The sequence below is a fragment of the Camelus dromedarius genome, chromosome 24 (genome assembly GCF_036321535.1).
Source record: "Camelus dromedarius isolate mCamDro1 chromosome 24, mCamDro1.pat, whole genome shotgun sequence".
Classification (NCBI taxonomy): domain Eukaryota; kingdom Metazoa; phylum Chordata; class Mammalia; order Artiodactyla; family Camelidae; genus Camelus; species Camelus dromedarius.
The window spans coordinates 5,743,636-5,761,610 of NC_087459.1; the positions used below are offsets into that span (position 1 = coordinate 5,743,636).

Sequence of the window (17,975 nt, forward strand, 5' to 3'; positions counted from 1 at the left end):
AATCCCATTTTAGGCTCATCAGTTTTGATGACTGAGCCTTGCCAAGCCCTTTCCCCGTGAGATGCTCCGATCTTAGGCGCTAACCTTTCCCACTCACACTGTCACACACCCACGTTGATATTTCTTCCCAGAGTTTTGGACGGAAGCAGGACACTCAGAACTGGGTGATCGTTATAAAAAGGTCTACACCCCACCGTGCACCGGTTCCTATGGGAATTTTCCGCCCACAGCCACTCCCGCTGTCTCCTGCCTCTCTCTCCCAAATCAACAAACAAACCGGCAACAAAAGGTCTACCTTTTAAACCCACAGGAATTGCTTAAATGTCCTTTGATAACTGTAGGGTTGAGTGTGTGAATCAGGTGAGGAATTAACACACCAGGACGCTTTTGGTCTCAGTCAGTTGACCAAACACATCACATTTGAAACTTAGGAATCCAATGGACCACACAGACCCTCCCTATGACTATATGTCTGTATACATGCATGCGCGCACACACACGGGCGTGTACACACACACTCACATGAACGCTAGGGAAAAATGGTCAGTGAAGGTTCCCTCGAGGGTTCAATAAAAGAGATGAGGTTGGCTTAAAAACGAAGCTTGCTTGGAGTTATACCTCCCTTGGCAAGGAGAGCGTTAAAAATAACGATGCCGAGATTGCACTAAATGCCTTAATATTGGGAGGGAAGGAATGAAGGGGAAAGAGAGAGATGGGGGGGGTGCCAAGAGAGGGGCAGAGGGAAAAAGCAAGACTTTAAGAAAACTTTTCACCCTGGCAAGCCAAGCTTTAACCAGCTTTTCACAGCTTTAAGCAGGTAAAGGGCTTTATACTGTTTGGGGAAAGCACTTTTGAATTCTGCCAGCATCTTAGCAGCACATAATTGGGAAAAGGTCCTATTTTTCTTGGCTTGCAAAGGAGAGTTGGACTTCTCACTACAGCAGGGAACAGACGCTGTGGCATAAGGATCCAAGAGGGGGTAGGCAAAACCTTTCTCTCCTTTCCAATGGCTTTCTGCCATTGTTCAAATGCAAAATACGGGCCACTCTTCCACCGACAACACAGATAAGGCTTCTTGGTGAAGTAAGTCTATCTGAACCACGTTTGTGTTTCTCAATTTATTTTTGTCTTCTTATTTGCTTTTTATTGCATGGTGTAAGAATACACACGTAGTTCAGATACTTTTCCTATAGAGACCGAGTTTCATTTAATAAAACATCTCTTTCATTTCCGAGGCCAAAAATATCACAGAATCAGACAGACTTCATTAAAAAGTAACAAGGGGGTCCGATTTTACATGGACACAATTATTATTTCTGTCACTGGGTGTCAGCGAACAGAACGATTGATTTCTATGGGAAATTCGTTTCTCCCTCTCGCCTCGTAGCTAAGCCCCAAAGTGTTTTTCTACTTAATCTTCAAAAACTGGAAAAAAAAGTCTTTAGTCCCTGAATGTTTCTGTTGTCGTTCCCTTAAAAATGTAACATTCATTCTTGCCAGAAGGAACCTCAACTCTACTTAAAATGATAGCAGTGTGAAAGACAATTCCACAGGAAACAGCTGTTTAAGCAAATTAATAAGCCCATCAATTCTCTCCCAGAAAATCTCCAGATCACTCGCTAATCCCTCTGAGGGTTATTTCAGTTTAGCTCTAAGCGTCATTGGTCAACTTTCCAATGAAAGATTTAGGTTTTTGTGTGTATTATGTTTAAATATCTGAATTTATATTCCCCTCGGCCCTCTGTTTATGCCATTAAAGCACAGCTTTCGACAAGACGTCACTAAGCTGTACTCCGGATACTTTATTAAAGTTTATTACTCAACTGAATGCCACATTATGAACAATCACCTTCAAAAATCAGATGAAGTCGCGAATGTCTGCATTTTTCAGTGCAAGTACAGAACGCATTTGAAGTCAATTGCGCTATTTAATGAAGCAGAGGCAACTTTAGCTTCCTTTAACTTCAAAAATGATTCTTCCGGTAAATTTTCAAGTCTGTATTAGATCATTTCATATTCAGAGGCCACCTCAGCAAGCACGCCTGGAGAGACCCAGATGATCACGTCTGCTTCTGCCCAACGGATGCTGCTCCCGGGAGCAGCCCTACCACCTGGCTCCCTTACTCGTGTGCCACACATTCAGGATGGGGCCCGAGCCACGTTCCAGAGACAACTCGTTTATTTGGTTTCCATCACCTATTCACTCCTTGACCTTCCTTCCTCAAATTCCGGAGGAAAGGTCAATAAAGTCCCACCAAGAGTGTGATGTTTGGCTGTACCGTAAAATCCAATAAAAAACAAGCCATGCATTTCTGCACAGGTCACTGCACAGGCATCAATAACAGGAACCTGTGATCACCAGTGACCCGAGCTGGACCATAACCAGTCACCTTCTGGTGAAAGCCATCACTATTCTGGTATCCATCTATGAAGCCATCCATTTACTCTGCCCTCTACCTTAACCTAATCTAATTTGCACGTTGTAACAGAAAGCTGCTGTCAGGGAGCATCAGGTAAACTTAATTTCATACGTCCTGGCACACGAACGCGTGGGCTGGTGCCAGCGGATGACATACGAGCAGGTGGCCTTGGATCAGACAAATTTCGCACCTTGCCTCGGTGTAGGAACCCCTGACCATGTATTCTTTATGTATATTCAATTTTATGGAAATTCCCAAAGCATTTGGGAAGCAGACCTAAGCATCGCGGCATCTGTAAGAGTGTTGCCTTTTGTTACAAGTCTCATCCTGACAAATTAGGCCAGAGAAAGTAAGGGGGGGGGGGATGGGTGGGCATTTGAAACAGGAGAATCTCACAAACAGAAATGATATGAATTCATTACATAAAGTTTTTGTAATTTAAATTTTGAGGGTTTTTTGTTTTGTTTTGTTTTTGTTTGTTTGTTTGTTTGTTTGTTTGTTTGTTTGTTTGTTTTGGAGGAGGGAGCAAGACTTCCTTTTTGTGGTCCAAAAGAGTATTACAATGAACATGATTCTGCTGTGCTCTTGCTGAAAGGTTGTATGTTGTAATTACCCCCCACCCAGACTTGATTTCTAGTGAATCAAGAAGGATTTGATTCAGTACACTAGAATTAAGTTCCCAGAGATAGGGGCTTTATCTGTTTTGTTCTCAGCTGTATCTCCAGCTCATAGAACAGTGGATAGCACATAGGAAGTTCTTAATAAGTGTTTGTTAAATGCCTGGCTGGCTGGAATGGATGGATGGATGGATGGAGGGAGGGAGGGAAGAAAGGGTCCCTGTATTCGTTTTCCTTTTAGTGCTTCTCTTGCCCAGTGGTTCTCAATGCTGAGAGTGTACAAGAAACACATGCGGAAATTTGAAAAATATACTATGCCTATGTCCCCACCCCAGACATTCTGATTCAACTGGTCTGGAGTGGGGGCAGCTCCAAGAACTGGTCGTTTATAGGTGATTCTGATTCACCAGCTTTTAGGACCATTGACCAGCATCTTTTCTCAGCACCTTCCTGCCCTTATTCGGAGTGTCTGAGCTTCTGTGTCGGTACCCTTTCACAAATTTGCCCCCCGAGCAGTGCTTCGGGTGTCAAAATCTTTGCTGTGTTTTCCTTCTCTTCAACACTGTGTCCCATCGCTCCTGAGCCTGTCTCAGTGACTGAAATTAGCCTGATGATGTGATGTGGTTATCAACTACTTTGCCAATATTACATATTTGTAACATATTAGAAGGTGAAAATACATTGCTGAGAGGAGTGCCTTAAGATGAACATTTCAGACAGAGGGCTCAGTGTGGTCTCCTCAGGGTCCCTTCAAATGCAAACTATATCTGCCTAAAGGAACAGAAGACAACGGGATGTGACAGGACCCCATTAAAGCAAAGATGCTGGTCTTCAGCTTAAATAACCTGAAGAAACTTGGATCCTTCAAGACCACAGACTATATGCTGCACCACTGTAGGGGGCGCTGTTTACATTGCCTTCTATGTAAAAGCATCCCTGGAGCTGGGCAACAGAGTGGCCCTTTCCCTGTTCACCTTAGAAACACAAATGAATAGTCTTCATAGCAGAGCATATTTTTAATAAAAACCATGATGAGTAAGTACATTTCTGGGCAGATTATTTCAAAAACCCCTGAAATTGCATAATCTACTTTACAAAGGCTTTGTCAGGTAATAGATGCTCCATCCTTCCCTGGAATGTTACAACTGCATTATAACACTGGATGGAATCGAGTGATGGCGCCATTTCTATAAAACAGAAGTAGAGAGAGTTTCAAAAACACTCAAGGACAACTATAATAAAAACTCGAGATGTAAGCTGCAAACACATCTATCTTTCACTTGGATTTTTTTTTTTTCCAAATTTAGCGTGGACAATCTGTTTCAGAATGTTAAAATAATCGCAATAAACTTGATAAGAACTTTTGGTCCCAGCAGTGCAGGTGTAACAGCACAAACTAAAAGTTCAGATTTTCTTCGCCAAAATCTGGGCACATCACGGTCCCTTATAGGTAAGTCTTTAAGGCAGGTATACAGTGGGACAAATTCTGTAAAGAAATACTACACAGTTACGTAAAAGTATAAGAAAGGTTTTTTTTTTCCCTTTTTTTTTTTTTCCCCCCTTCTTATCTTCATTACAAGGTACAGGCTGAAATCTGTATGTCATATTTTTTAATTGAAAACAGGAACAGATGTAGACTGGAAATAGTTCATAAAGCCACAGAAATGAACTAAATTGAATGCCACTCAGAGTTAATAATTCACATAATCACACACAACACATTGAAAATTATCAAAATTGTTCCTCATGTTCCGTGATCACTACTTTCCCTAATTAACAATTAAAAAGAAGGGTGTTTTTGAAACCTTGGAGGACATAGATCACATCCCATTAATTTAATGATCTAATATCCCCGTGTTAATTTTAAGCACCAGATGAAGTTTTATAATTTATATAAATGCTACTAAGTGATTTCAAGTGTATTTTTTAAGCATCTTCAAAGCTTTTGTTGCCTTTAGATGATGCCATGAGGCACGCACAGTAGGGTCTTCCAATTCTGGATGGCTACCAACACACCAGGTCCATTTGGGGTAGAAGTGATGAGTGGACTGAAGGTCCGTAAAACTACTTAATTAGGGAAGCAGCTGCAACAGGGATAAAAGTCAGCAGGATATGAGTGAAGGATACTGTCTGGATGGTGTGATGTTCGTTGTATCTCACGCCAATGACAAGGCGTGGTTAATAAAAGCATAGGGCTAACAAGAGACAACATGGGGGGGGGGCTTCTCCCATTCTGAGAATATATTCTAGCCCTAAAAACCCCATCAAACACGTCACAGGAAGTCTTTCCAGCTAGCGGCTGAAGACGTCCATCTTTAGGGGTTCAGGAAGACCATGAGCTTTTGAAAGACCCTCATCGGCAACAAGCTGAACATTTACCAATGGGGACTGACTCTTCAGACCCTGGCTCACTGAATTGTCATGTCCAAACAGCGTCCCGTCTCCCCACAAAGACAGGGAGATACAGCATATCTCTTACCACTCTTTTCTAAGTTATTGAGCAAACAGAGGTAATAGAGCATCGCAATGGGGAGGTTATCTCTGGAATCTGCAAGCCCCATTCTGAACCCTAGCTTCAAGCCTTGCAAACTTGGAAGGTCCCCTAACCTCTCTGATGTTAGGTTAAGTGAAAAAAATAATAGTTTCTCCCTTCTACTGTTGGGAAGATCAGACATAATCACATAACGCACATACCACGGAGTCTGCACAGAATAGTGGCCCAGTAAATAAAATACTCAAATTATTATACATTATATATATTATATATATAAATAGTCCATTAATAATGGGGAAAAAAACGAGACTTCTCAGCTTGCTCTTTACCTATGGAATTGATTTGTGAATTAATAATCTGGACAGAGTTTAAGTTAGCTCAATTGCAAATATTACATTTAGGCTGATGACTTCTAATCTTTTTCTAAGATAAGACAAGCCTTGGCTCTAGCTGTCTATCTCCTGAAATCAAGAGGAGACGAAATGTGAAATATTACTGCTTCACATTTTAAGTATACAGAGCGAACTGGGGAGGCGGGGCGGCTAAAATTTATTGGGAACTTACCAGACGGCAGGCACTGTTAAGCGTCCTTGCCTGTGTTGACGCATTTAATCTCCCCGCAGTCCTAGGATGCAAGGTGTCAGGATGCCCCCATTCTGCACGTCAGATACATCGAGGCTCAACGTTTCCTCCAGAGTCACAGAGCTGGAGGGTAAACGAGGCAGCCCCGCGCCCACTCCCCCACCTCTGCTCTCTCAACCAGCTCCTGAGAAGTTTGGGAAGACGAAACCTCAGGCTGCTACCAAACCACCCCTGGGATTCCCAGAGGTCTTTGCACACCATCAGTTTCAGTTCAAGTGTGTTTCCAGTGCTCAGTACAGACTTCAGAAAACAAGAAGCAAGAGAGAGCGTACACAGACCATCGAAAACCAGCATGAAAGCTAGACTTGAATAGATCACATCTTTCCAGCTCTTAAATCCTGAGGATGGAAATCGCCAGTGCCAACCACCCGCTCCTTACGCTCACCTAGAAGCTGGGTGGAGGTGAAGGCAGGAGTGTTCCTGGAGTCTGGGGAATGATGTAAGTTGGGAGGGGAGAAGAGCAGAATTCCCCCAAACTCTGAGTCATCGACAGACTTCTCAATCATCTGGCTCCCAATCTCTCTCTCGACCTCAACGCCCCACCGTATGCACCATTTTTCTTTTCTGTTTCTTGCTCAGGGACCCAAACTCCAGTAAGAAGGCTCATTTTCCCCCAGTGAGGTGAACAACATGCCAGGCAGCCAGGTATTTGCCTGTGGTGGTGGCCGAGCGCTATTGGAAGCAAAGGAAACTAAGATCCCCAAGCGGGGAGCAAGGGGAGAAACCAAGGAGAGTGAGCTTTGCTGCTGTGGGCTGAGCCCTGCTCCAAGCACGCTCTCCGGGCTCAGCAGAGCGGAGTCACCGCTTAGTCCTGGGCCAGGGCACTGGGAAGGGGGAATCCATCATCGGCTGCTGGAAGATTGATGGCCCATGGCTTTTAGTTTCCTTTCACAGAGTTTTTTATTTTTTTTAGATTTACAGAAAAAATTATGAAGAGAGTTCCCATATAGCTCACATGCATCAATACTTTTCCCTACTATTAACATCATATTTGCAAATTTTATTTACAAACCAGAAATAGACTCATGGACATAGGAAACAAAGTATGGTTACCAAAGGGGAACTAGAGCGAGGGATAAATCAGGAGTTTGGGATTAACAGATACACCTACTATAGATAAAACCAATAAACAACAAGGACCTACTGTGTAGCCCAGGGAACTATATTCAACTTCTTATAATAAGCTATAATGGAAAAGAATCTGAAAATATATGTCTGTGTGTATGTGTTTAACTGAATTGCTTTGCTGTACACCCAAAGCTAACACTGTAAATCAACCACAGTTCAATAAAAAATAAAATTTTTTGAAGTCATATTGATAGGGTACATCTGTCAGATGAATGAACCAATGTTAAGACGTTATTATTCACAAAAGTCCGCACATGGAGTGATTCCCTTGGTTTCCACCTAACGTCCTTTTCCTGTTCTAGGAACCCATCCAAGATGTCATAGGAATGGTACCTTAGTCATTATCTTCCGTTCGTGTCCTCTTGGCTGTGACCATTTCTCAGTTTTTCCTCATTTTTGAAGAATGTGACATGGCACCTCATGAGAAGTACTGCTCAGGTCTTTTGTAGAGTGTACCTCAATCAGGATTGCTATAGCCTCTTCCTCATGATTCAACTAGGTTTATAGGTTTTGGGAGGGCGATCACAAGGCCAAAGTTCCATTTGCCTCACCTCCTATCAAGGGGGTCACCTTGTCATCACCACCTCCCTGCCTGTGAGACATGAGCCCTCCCAGCGTCCAGGGTCCTTTGGATCTTCGTTAACGTCCACTCACCTCATCACCAGTTTATGGAACTCTATCAAAACCAGCATCACAAAGAATTTGTACGTCAGGGTTCAAATACCCAGGAGACACTACAGAAAACAAGGAGCCAGGGACACAGGGGAACCCGCGATATAAGCCCCTTTGAATTCAAAGGAATCGTGGAGAAGTCTTTGAATCCCCCACAAGTAATGGATTTGAGCTCAGGGACCTGACTTTCCTAAGCTCTCGGGTCAGGAAAGCTTCCTGAGGCCATCCTTGGGTCTAGTGTTCTCTGTAGATCTTAACCCTAGTGCCACGCCTGACACTTCAAAAGGACTTTTATGAGTTTTGCAGCTTATTACAGAAATCAAATAAAAACCTGGTTGGATCTGTCCATTAGAACACAAAGGAAGATAAAAAATATACATCTCGAAAGGCAAATGAACTAATGCTCTCAAAAAACAAACAAACAAAAACATCAATAAATAAATGAATCCTGTCCACAGAGCTAAGAAGGAGTTGATCTGAAGACTGGGCTCTCAAACGCGGCTGAAATCCAAGCACATTTCCAACACAGGACGTACAGTAAACGGAGCAGTATTTCCCACCCTGGTTCAGTGTTAGAGCAGATGATCTTTGGGAAAAGTGGGGGGAAATGGAACTATTGCTCCCAGGTTTACAGCAGGCCAGCCTAGCCTTCATCTCGTTAAAAGCATTTACGGCTCAGTAAGAAATCCTTTAAATAGAAAAAGTTACTTAGGCAAAGCCGTCCTGAGGAAGCAGCCGGCCAGCACAGACATTCTTATTCACCTGACTTCCTGCAGAAAGCCTGGCCTATTGAAATAATTGTTTCTCATACCCCAAAGCAAATGAACCACTCTCCCGCTTTAAATCATCCCCTTTTTCTCTTTAGCTCGTGATTGACTCTCCCTGTGATGCTTGTTGTGTTTGCAAGCATGAAGGAAATTATATAAAAGCAAATTGCTTTGTACTGCACCGTCATTGTCTGGAAATACTAAATAGACAGGCGAGGCAGCGCTGCACCGACTTGCAGCTTCCTGAGTTAATGGATGGGATTGAAAAGTTTTTGCTGTTTTAATGTGATGAATGCCCCTTGTTTCCAAACACACAGGATAGCCTCTTTTTTTTTTTTTTTTTTAGCATTGGATGAATTATTTCTCAAAGTAATGACAACTCTTTATGCTAACCCAAAGTATGGACAGGATAATTATAATTTTTTTTTGTCGCTTTTGACTCCCTCCACTCACAGCTCACAACTCTGTCCTTCATTTCAGGGGCTAAAAAAAAAAAAAAAAAAAAAAGAAAGTCTTTGGAAAATTTCCAAACTAAAGTTCTCTTGTAATCATCGTTCATGGGTAGCCATCATCATTGAGCAGAAACAGTAAATTTGGGTCATTTGTCACAAAAGCGTTCAATCACAGCTGTGATCGTTACTTCAACAGAAAGGTATTGACCACGGTGTCCAGTGCCTAGTACGATTTTAAGCAAAAGCGACCCAGCAATGAGGGAAGCAAGGGCCTGGCTTCAATAGCCCTTATATCCCGGTGGGAAGGGACAATTTAATTCATAAAATGCAAGATGGCGGAGGAGCTAAGGAGGAAAAGAAAGCAGAGGATGTAGGGCAGGGCGTGCAGGGCCCTCGAGACAGTGGTTGCTTTTTATTTCATCGAGGGATTGGAGAAAACCTCCTCCAGCTGTCAACCACACCTCATCTATCTGCAGCATTCTAGATCATTCTAATGACTCCCTTGCCTGGCAGGCAGAGAAGTACCGTAGGAAAGAGGGTGGGTTCAGGGAGATATGGCCAAGGATTCAAATGATGGCTCTGCCATGTATTAATTCTGTGAACTTGGACAAGTTCCGTAAGCTGCCTTGCACTATCCAACTGTATAAAGGCAAAAATAGTACGTAGCTTGCAGGTATGTTGTGAAATGAATGAATTCATAGGTGCAAAGAACCAGGCATTTTGAGAGCTTCAAGAAATGCGCATGTCTTCATCTTTCCTCCCATTTCTGACCAACGTCACACTAATTTACTACAGTGCCATCCGACCATATGTGTGTGCGTAGCTAGGATTACAAGGTTGCGTATTATTCTGTGCACACACAAAAATATTCTCTTGTCAAGAGTGCGTGTATTTCCACGTGAGCTAGCTCTGCCTCCTCCAGCAGGAGATGGGAACTCTGCCACCTCCTTCTTTTATATCATAAATCTCCTACTTCACAGATTCCTGCCAAATACTGTGGTTGAAAGGCAACAGGAAGAGGGGGAGAGATAAGATGACATAATGTAACTTCACTCCGGTTCCTACAAGTCAGCCCAGTGCCCGCTCTGTGGGGTCTTCATTTCATGGGGTCCCTGGGGAGGACCAGGGGCCTTGCAACCAACCGTGAAAGGAGGCAGAAGAGGGTACTGTTTAAAAGCGTGGGCCTCAGTGCTCTCCAGGCCCTGGTTCAAAGTCCTCTGTAAAATTCATTTGAATTCATTTATAAAATAGAATTAACACCACCTACCTCCTAGGGTTGTTAAAGAGGATTAAATACAAGAATACATGAAAACTGCATTGGTGCCCAGTAAGGACTCTCGAGACGGCGGTGATGAGGCACAGAGGAGGGATTTAGAAAGTCACCAGGGAAGGTTGTCCATAGCTAGATACGTACAGAAATAGCGATACTGATGTCATTTTTGGCATACAAGTTCCACCTTAGGCAAACATTTAAAATTAATTAAATCAAAGAGAGTACTTACAGAGAAGTTGGGGACTGTTTGCTAGATTACCCGTGTTCAGTACGAATTCCACATTTGAGTTTTGTTGGCACGCCACTAATGAATTGAATCAAGTATCAATTGTAAATTTCTTTTCACCAATCTAGGACTTCTTGGAATTTGTAAGGATGCTAAAAAAGATACTTAAATTATATGCCAGTGTAATGAACCATAAAGTCAGTCTTTCTCCAACTACTTCGTCCACGAGGGACACACAGACATTCACCACAAAGATCTCAAGTAGTTTAGCCCCTCATTGGCCCCAACACCACCCCCTAGAGATGACAGGAACCCTAGGTAGAAAAAGAGCATCTCTTTCCTTTCTTAAACTCCACGAACCTCTGAAACCTTTGCGCTGGAAATCTCACTCATCACGCTCTTCTGCAAAGCACTGGAAAACAATGAGCAGTCATGGTGGGGGACCCCAGGTACGCTCGGCAACCGGCCCACAGCTCACATGGCGCTTTTTCTCAGGGGAAGGGCCATGACTTTCCACTTCATTGTTAATTCCAGGGTTGCGCTCTAGGTAAGACTCTGCCTGCACTGTCTGTAATCTGGAGTTTGAGTATTAGGACTGTTGGCATTATCCTGGTAAGCGACACAAAATAGTTACCATCCGTGAATGACATGCCAAGCAGTGAGCTTTTCTCTAAAGATTCTCTTAAGGGATTTAAACCAGTTGGGGTTTTTCATTCATCCTCATTACTTCAATTCTATAGGGTAGTTTTACCAACATCATGGTTTACACTCATTAAAAGTTTCCAAACTCTATTTCTCAATGGGTTCTTATTTTTTTTTAAATAAGTGTCTTTAAATTTTTTTTTTTATTTTTTCATGGGGGGAGAGAGGTAATTAGGTTTATGAACTTATGTATTTATCTTTGGAGGAGGTACTGGGGACTGAGCCCAGACCTTGTGCACGCTAAGCATGCGCTCTACCACTTGAGTTAGAGTCTCCCCCCTCCAAACTCTTATTTTCACCGTCTTTCCATATCTTCAAGGCTTTTTTTGATCCATTACACAACATTTGCAACACAGAGTGGATGGTAAATATGGCTTTGCATGACTGTTATCTGATAAAACTTCAAAGAGGAAAAATGTCACCATGCTTATCGGCCAAGTGAATTCTGCACTCAACTCGTTGGCAAGGTAGGGAATGACAAAAAGTTTGATCTGTTTTGAGTCCGGAAGGGCACTTTCTGGCTTTATTCTGCCTGTTCTCAACCTGGCTAAAAAGGATGTCAAAATAAAGATGTGTTTGGTTCAGCCTCAAAGAGACAGAGGTTACTTCAGACGTGAATTTGAAAGCGATGCCAATAACCCACAGTGTAACATCAGCTGGCTGGGACAACTGCTGTATTCTTTCCTGTGAAAACACCTGATGTAAGATCTGATAAAATCAGGAATCAAATCTCAAGACAAGGGGGGAGGGTAGAGCCTAGTGGTAGGGCACGTGCTTAGCATGCACAAGGTCCTTGGTTCAATCCCCAGTCCCTCCAGTATATAAATAAATAGACCTAATTAGCTCCCCCCACCAAAAAAAAAGAATTAAAGAAAAAAAAGTTTATAAATCTCAAGATAAGAATCACTTTTCAAGTGCTTGATTGCCAAATACAAGCAAATCGGCCTCTGTCCATCTCACACCCAGCAAAGCAGCATACAGCTGAGATCAGTTCTCCCTTGTTTGACTCCCCGCCCACCCCCTGCCACCGCCACCAATGTGAGGCTACAGGGAGGCAGAGGGCTCTCCCTTGCTATGAGAGCAGTGCCTGCCATGTACAAGGTGTTGACTGTATTTTAGGCTCTGTATTAAGTGCCTTCCATTGAAGTCACTCATGTAATCCTTCAAGAACCCTACGGTGTTGCTGACATCACCTCCCTTCCACAGATGGGCAAGAAGGAGTGAAATCACTTGGCCCAGTGTGCACAGTGGCTAAGCGCTGGAGCTAATATTTGAGCCTAGACAGTCTGACCCCATGCATGCCCTATATTTCATCCCAAGGCAAGCTCATTGCCAGCTGTGCTCAAAGCAAAGAGCAAAGACTTCAAACCACACACAGCAATTCATTAAGATACAACCTCTCTGGTCCTCCATCTCCCCCACCTCCAACTGAGGACATCTATTAATGGACCAGATGGTGTGAGTAGACTGGGTTATTTCCATCTTGCTCTTTGTTTGTTTGTTTGTTAGTTATTCATTTGTTAAGGAATACCCAGAGATGTCAGAAAAAGTCCATCAGGGTCAGTGAAGACAAATCCCAAATAGAAGAGGTTCCCAACCTGGCTGAATGTCAGAATCCCCCAAGGAACTTTTTTTTTTAAAAATTCCGGTTTTCTGGTGCCACTTGGATCTACTGAATTAGTAGGAGCGGGAACTGGAACTTATAATCCATCCTGCTCTTTGGGCATGACCGTGAAAGGCGCCTGCGTCCTTGCATTCCTGAGTGGGCTAGTTTGGGATGCAAACTTGTCTTCTATCAAAGCTTCCGTATGCTTTACATAAGCAAATGATCTGTTGGAGGTCACCGAGGAACTAAACAGTGCTGATTAATTCAACATTCACTCCTTCTTTCAACAAACAACTGCTGTTTAGTTAGAAGAATGGGCCGAGCAATTGTTGATGGACTGTGTCAAGCTGAATGATTCTGAACACTGTCACTGTGCCCTGTGAGTATATCTTAGAATATTATTTGTGCCAACTTGTGTGTGAACATAGGGGTATAATATTTATTGACATACAGGGACATTTTGTTTCTCCTTGCTCTTAAGGTCAACTTCCGTCTCCTTCACCCGCCCTCTCCTTCCCCGCTTCACCCAGCTAGCATCTATGCAAGAAGCTTTTTACCAGATACCCCGGAACATTTCAGGATGCTCCGATGTATACTTCATTGTCGTAGCAAGTAACATTTTTCCTGCACAGCATCTACAATCGTGTTTGTAATTAATGATTCACACAGGTCTTTGCTTAGCATCAGTTTCCGTGGGTAGACTGTAAGCTACATGAGAAGGAAGAAACATACCTATATGTCCATAGCTGTATATTTAGTACTGAGCAGAGTATTCAGGATACAGGAAGACTTCCATAAACATTAGCAGATGATGATGACGGGGATGGTTGAGGATCAGAACCATCAGCTGCTCACTGTCTACATGACCGTTACTTTACCATCTCACTGTCTTCATCACATAACCTTCTCATTCCAAGAAGCTCTTGCCAAGGAAGCAAAAAGTCCAAATAACTTTACGGTTCATTTCAGGAACTTTCTGAAAGACCCGTCAGCTTTTCAATAGACGGCATCAAACATCCTCTTCCACCCCAAGACACTCTGAACACCTCATCTCAATATCCTTCCTTTGTTTTGTTCACCCGTCCTGATCTATCATACATAATCCTTACCCTCTCCCAAGCAAGTACCTGCGTGGAAAGACCCACCTTCAACACATTCCTAAATCTCAGTAAATACTGTGACTTTGCCCATCCCCAAGATGCTACTAAGATCCCACTGGGGTTGCGTGTACTCTTCCTTGCTTCATTAAGCAGTAAACCGAGGTTGTTCTGGTGACACACAGGAGAGGTCAGCATTTGACATGGTTAATGTCAACAAAGTGAACACAAGCCTCAGCGATGAAGTTGTGTCAGCTCCCTGTTCAAACACCATTTCCACAAAGAGGCTTCCTTGCCACAATCTAGACACCACTTGTTAGATCTCCTTCTGGCCACGTCCCTCCTCTCACCCTGATTTCCTGTTGCTCAGAGCCCTTACCACTGTTTGGCATTTTAATAAATATTCACTTGCTTTTTGGTTATATTTGGTTTCCTCTTCTAGAGTGTAAGCTCCATGAGTGAAGAAGAAATAATAACCTGGCTGCTCTTAGGCTAAGAAATTCTTGGCTCTATGCCTACTGCTTGCTTTTAGAACGATCAGCAGACCCGGCTGCCCAGCCCCAGGCCCATTGTTAACGCTAAAGCTGTTGCCACTACTGTTTACTTTTACCTTGCTCTGATCATTACAATCACGTCTGGCATCTGAGTCATTCCCCAGGAAGGGAGTCACAGGACGACAACCTCAGGAGAATGACCAGACCCTTCAGAGCTCCTCTGTGGCGCCAGATGAGTCTTACCAGATCAAGAAGGGCGTGGGCTGATGACCTTCCAGAGCACCAGGGGTCCCATGGTACCAGGCTGACCCATCAAGATTTAGGAGGAAGTTTCACCAGAGACCCTTGCTGATCATGACCTCCTTTTATGCTCCCACCTGTTGTTGTCACCTTTCACGCTCCAACCTGTTTGTCTATAGGATGACTAAGCCCCGGCCCCAAGGTGGGCTCACAGTTTTGAAGGCAGTAGGCTGCTGTGAGTCCCCTTTGCCCGACAAAGCAATAAAGCTGCCTCTGAACTCCAAGACCTTGTCTCTGAGTTATTCGGCTCGTCAGGGACGGGGGCCAATCTCTCGGCAACATGAGGGCAGGAACTGTTTTGTTCCCCGATGTGTCCGCATCTAGGATGAATGTGCCGCGTTGCTGGGACTCAGCGTAAAGAGGGCCACGGAAGCTGCGTGTCGGGGCTGACTTCAGGCGGGACACGCAGGAGGGCAAACAGGTGAATGCTTCCCGTGTTCATGGCGCCTTCATTTTTTCATCCCCTTTTACCATCACAACACCTTACATGTTGGCATGTGTTGTTCCCATTTTACAGATGAAAACTTGAGGCTCAGACAAATTGCTTCATACAGGGACCTAAAATACAGGACCCAGAAGTCGGTCCTCCAATAACAGTTTCCATATTCTGTGTGACCACCGCCTGGTACTTGGTCTGGAAAATGGAGATCACGAGAGACTGGTCAATTCTTCTCACAGGAGTCATGGGTGCCCAAGAGAGGTTACTCTGCTAAAATAAAATTAGAGTGTACTCAGATGTAGCAGCAAGAAGACTCCTGGAACCCTCCATCAATTTACATTAGAAGAAGCACCTTTAATTCTTGGGGATGTGTGTGTGTGTGTGTGTGTGTGTGTGTGTGTGTGTGTATGATTCTTAAGAATAAAGACAAAGTCCAGTTTGGAGTAATCCTCAATCCAAATGGAATTTTATGCATGGAAATAGAGAATTCATCCCCTGACATGGCTGAGAAAGAAGACTGGTCCAAATCAAATCACAAGATGAGTCTCACTTTAAAATACGGCATTAGAAGTTTGACATGCCTTTAAAAAAAAAATAGCTAACACTTCAAAAAAACACTAAAAAAAAAAAGTGCTGCTTTCTATAGGCAGCAGGGAAACATGAGTGCCTTTCTTTGGCAAAGATAACCCATAAGGGATGAAAGAAGGGAGGGAAGAAAGGGAATGAGAAATACGTTCCATTTCAGGAGAGATAACAGGAGGCTGAATTATCCAGATAATTATCTCAATCCCCACTTCACTTTTTCAATGTGGAAAAAGCTTCACTGGAGACCATCTTGCTTTAACAACTGCTGCGCATAATTTAGGGGGAAAAAAATCTACTAATGACCCTCCATTCAGAAGGTTTTAGAAGGAGCAGTGGGTGGCATATTTAAATAATAATGAAAAACCACCAGGCTAGGGGAAGACACAGATTACCTAATAGGCAGAGTTTTCTCCACTAATAATGACTTTTAGAGTAAGGATGTCAGAAAAATGACAGCAAGGATGAAAAGCCTTCTTCCCCCCAACCGCATCATCTGATGAGATGATCTTTTGTGAAAACAAAACGAAACAAACAAACAAAAAAACAGAATGGAAGAGGGAGATGAGACACCCCCCCCCAAGACAGACCAAGGATCATTTTCCTATCTTCCCACTGGAAAATGGCCCTTCTCCCTGTTAATGGGTTTTTGCGTCAAGTCTTTATCAGCTAGAAATCTCTACCAGCTGTAGGTTTGTGTTGAAACCCACCATGGTCTTCTCCTAAAGGGAAGAGACAAACTTCAGCAGAATTACAAAGCGACAAAAGTTTGCAGACGTTCTGTATTCAAAGCACCTGATTTCATCAGATTTCTCATTAGAAACAAGTGTCCCCATCAATGCAGGATAAAGCGTTCCTCTCACACCCGATGAATACAAAATGTCAGGGTGATTAGCATAGACCAGACCGCAAGGAGCAGAGAGCACAAACAGCTCTGATAAGGCTCCTATCTCTAAATTTGAAGATATGCACAGGAGAGATTTATCAAATACCAAGCCCATCTCTCAAAGGCCTTTGGAGGAATAAATGGTATATTTGGAGGAAATAGATGGGCATGTGCATTCTGAAGTCCAGACGTGCACACCTAACCCCTCACGGACATCTATTTGAGGCTCTCAGCAAAGACAATCTGAATTCATTATCTCCTCCGCAACTTCTCCAACTGGCCCCTTAGAAAGGGAGTGGTTTCCTCATTAACACACACACACACACACACAAACACAGCAGTCTGCATTTTCCCCTGTCCTTAATCTATCTTTAATTCATGTCATTTCCACCTGTGGAATACAGTTGTAATTTCTTTCTACTTGTCCACCTCCAGGGTAACTATCCTCGTCCAGACCACCACCACCTGTCACCAGCAGCCTTGCAATAGGTGTCCCCAAACACAGGCTTGCTGCGCATCCAGCAGAGACAGCCTTTCAAATGCAAATAGGCCACCATCCCTCCCCTTGCAAAGAAAGGCTTTGATCATTTTCCGAATCCAAATCCTCCTCAAAGCTAGCACAAAATCCTTAATATGCCCTGTGGTAGGCAGACTAATGCTCCCGCCCCCTCCCCCAAAGGTGTTCCTACCCTAATTCCCAGAACCTGTGAAGATTTTATGCTTCTCAAGGCAAAGGGGATTAAGGCTGCAGATGGAATTAAGGTTGCTAATCAGTTGACTTTGAGATGAAGAGCTTATTCTGGATTATCTAGGTGGGTTAAATTTAATCACAAAAATCCTTAAAAGTGGAAGAGCAGCAGAAGAGTCAGTGTCAGAGTGATTTGATGTGAGAAAGACTCAACCCTCCACGGTGGGCTTTGAAGATGGAAGAGGGCCAGGAGCCAAGGAATGCAGGCAGCCTGCAGCAAAACAAGGCAAAATAACAGGATCCCCCTTGGAGCCTCCAGAAGGAACACAGCCCTACTGATACCTTGATTTTAGCCCACAGAGACCCATTTCAGACTTCTGACCTCTAGAACTATAAGATAATAAATTTGTGTGGTTTTAAGCCACCAGGTTTGTGATCATTTGTTGCACCAGCAATAGGGAGTTAACACATGCCCTACTAAGACCCTGCA

At 43.5% G+C, this 17,975-nt stretch overlaps 1 protein-coding gene across 11 annotated transcripts in view; it reads right to left on the reverse strand.

Moving 5' to 3' along the window:
* RBFOX1 (RNA binding fox-1 homolog 1) overlaps window positions 1-17,975 on the reverse strand; it is a 1,985,071-nt gene that overhangs the window by 1,125,250 nt on the left and 841,846 nt on the right. The window lies entirely within an intron of this gene.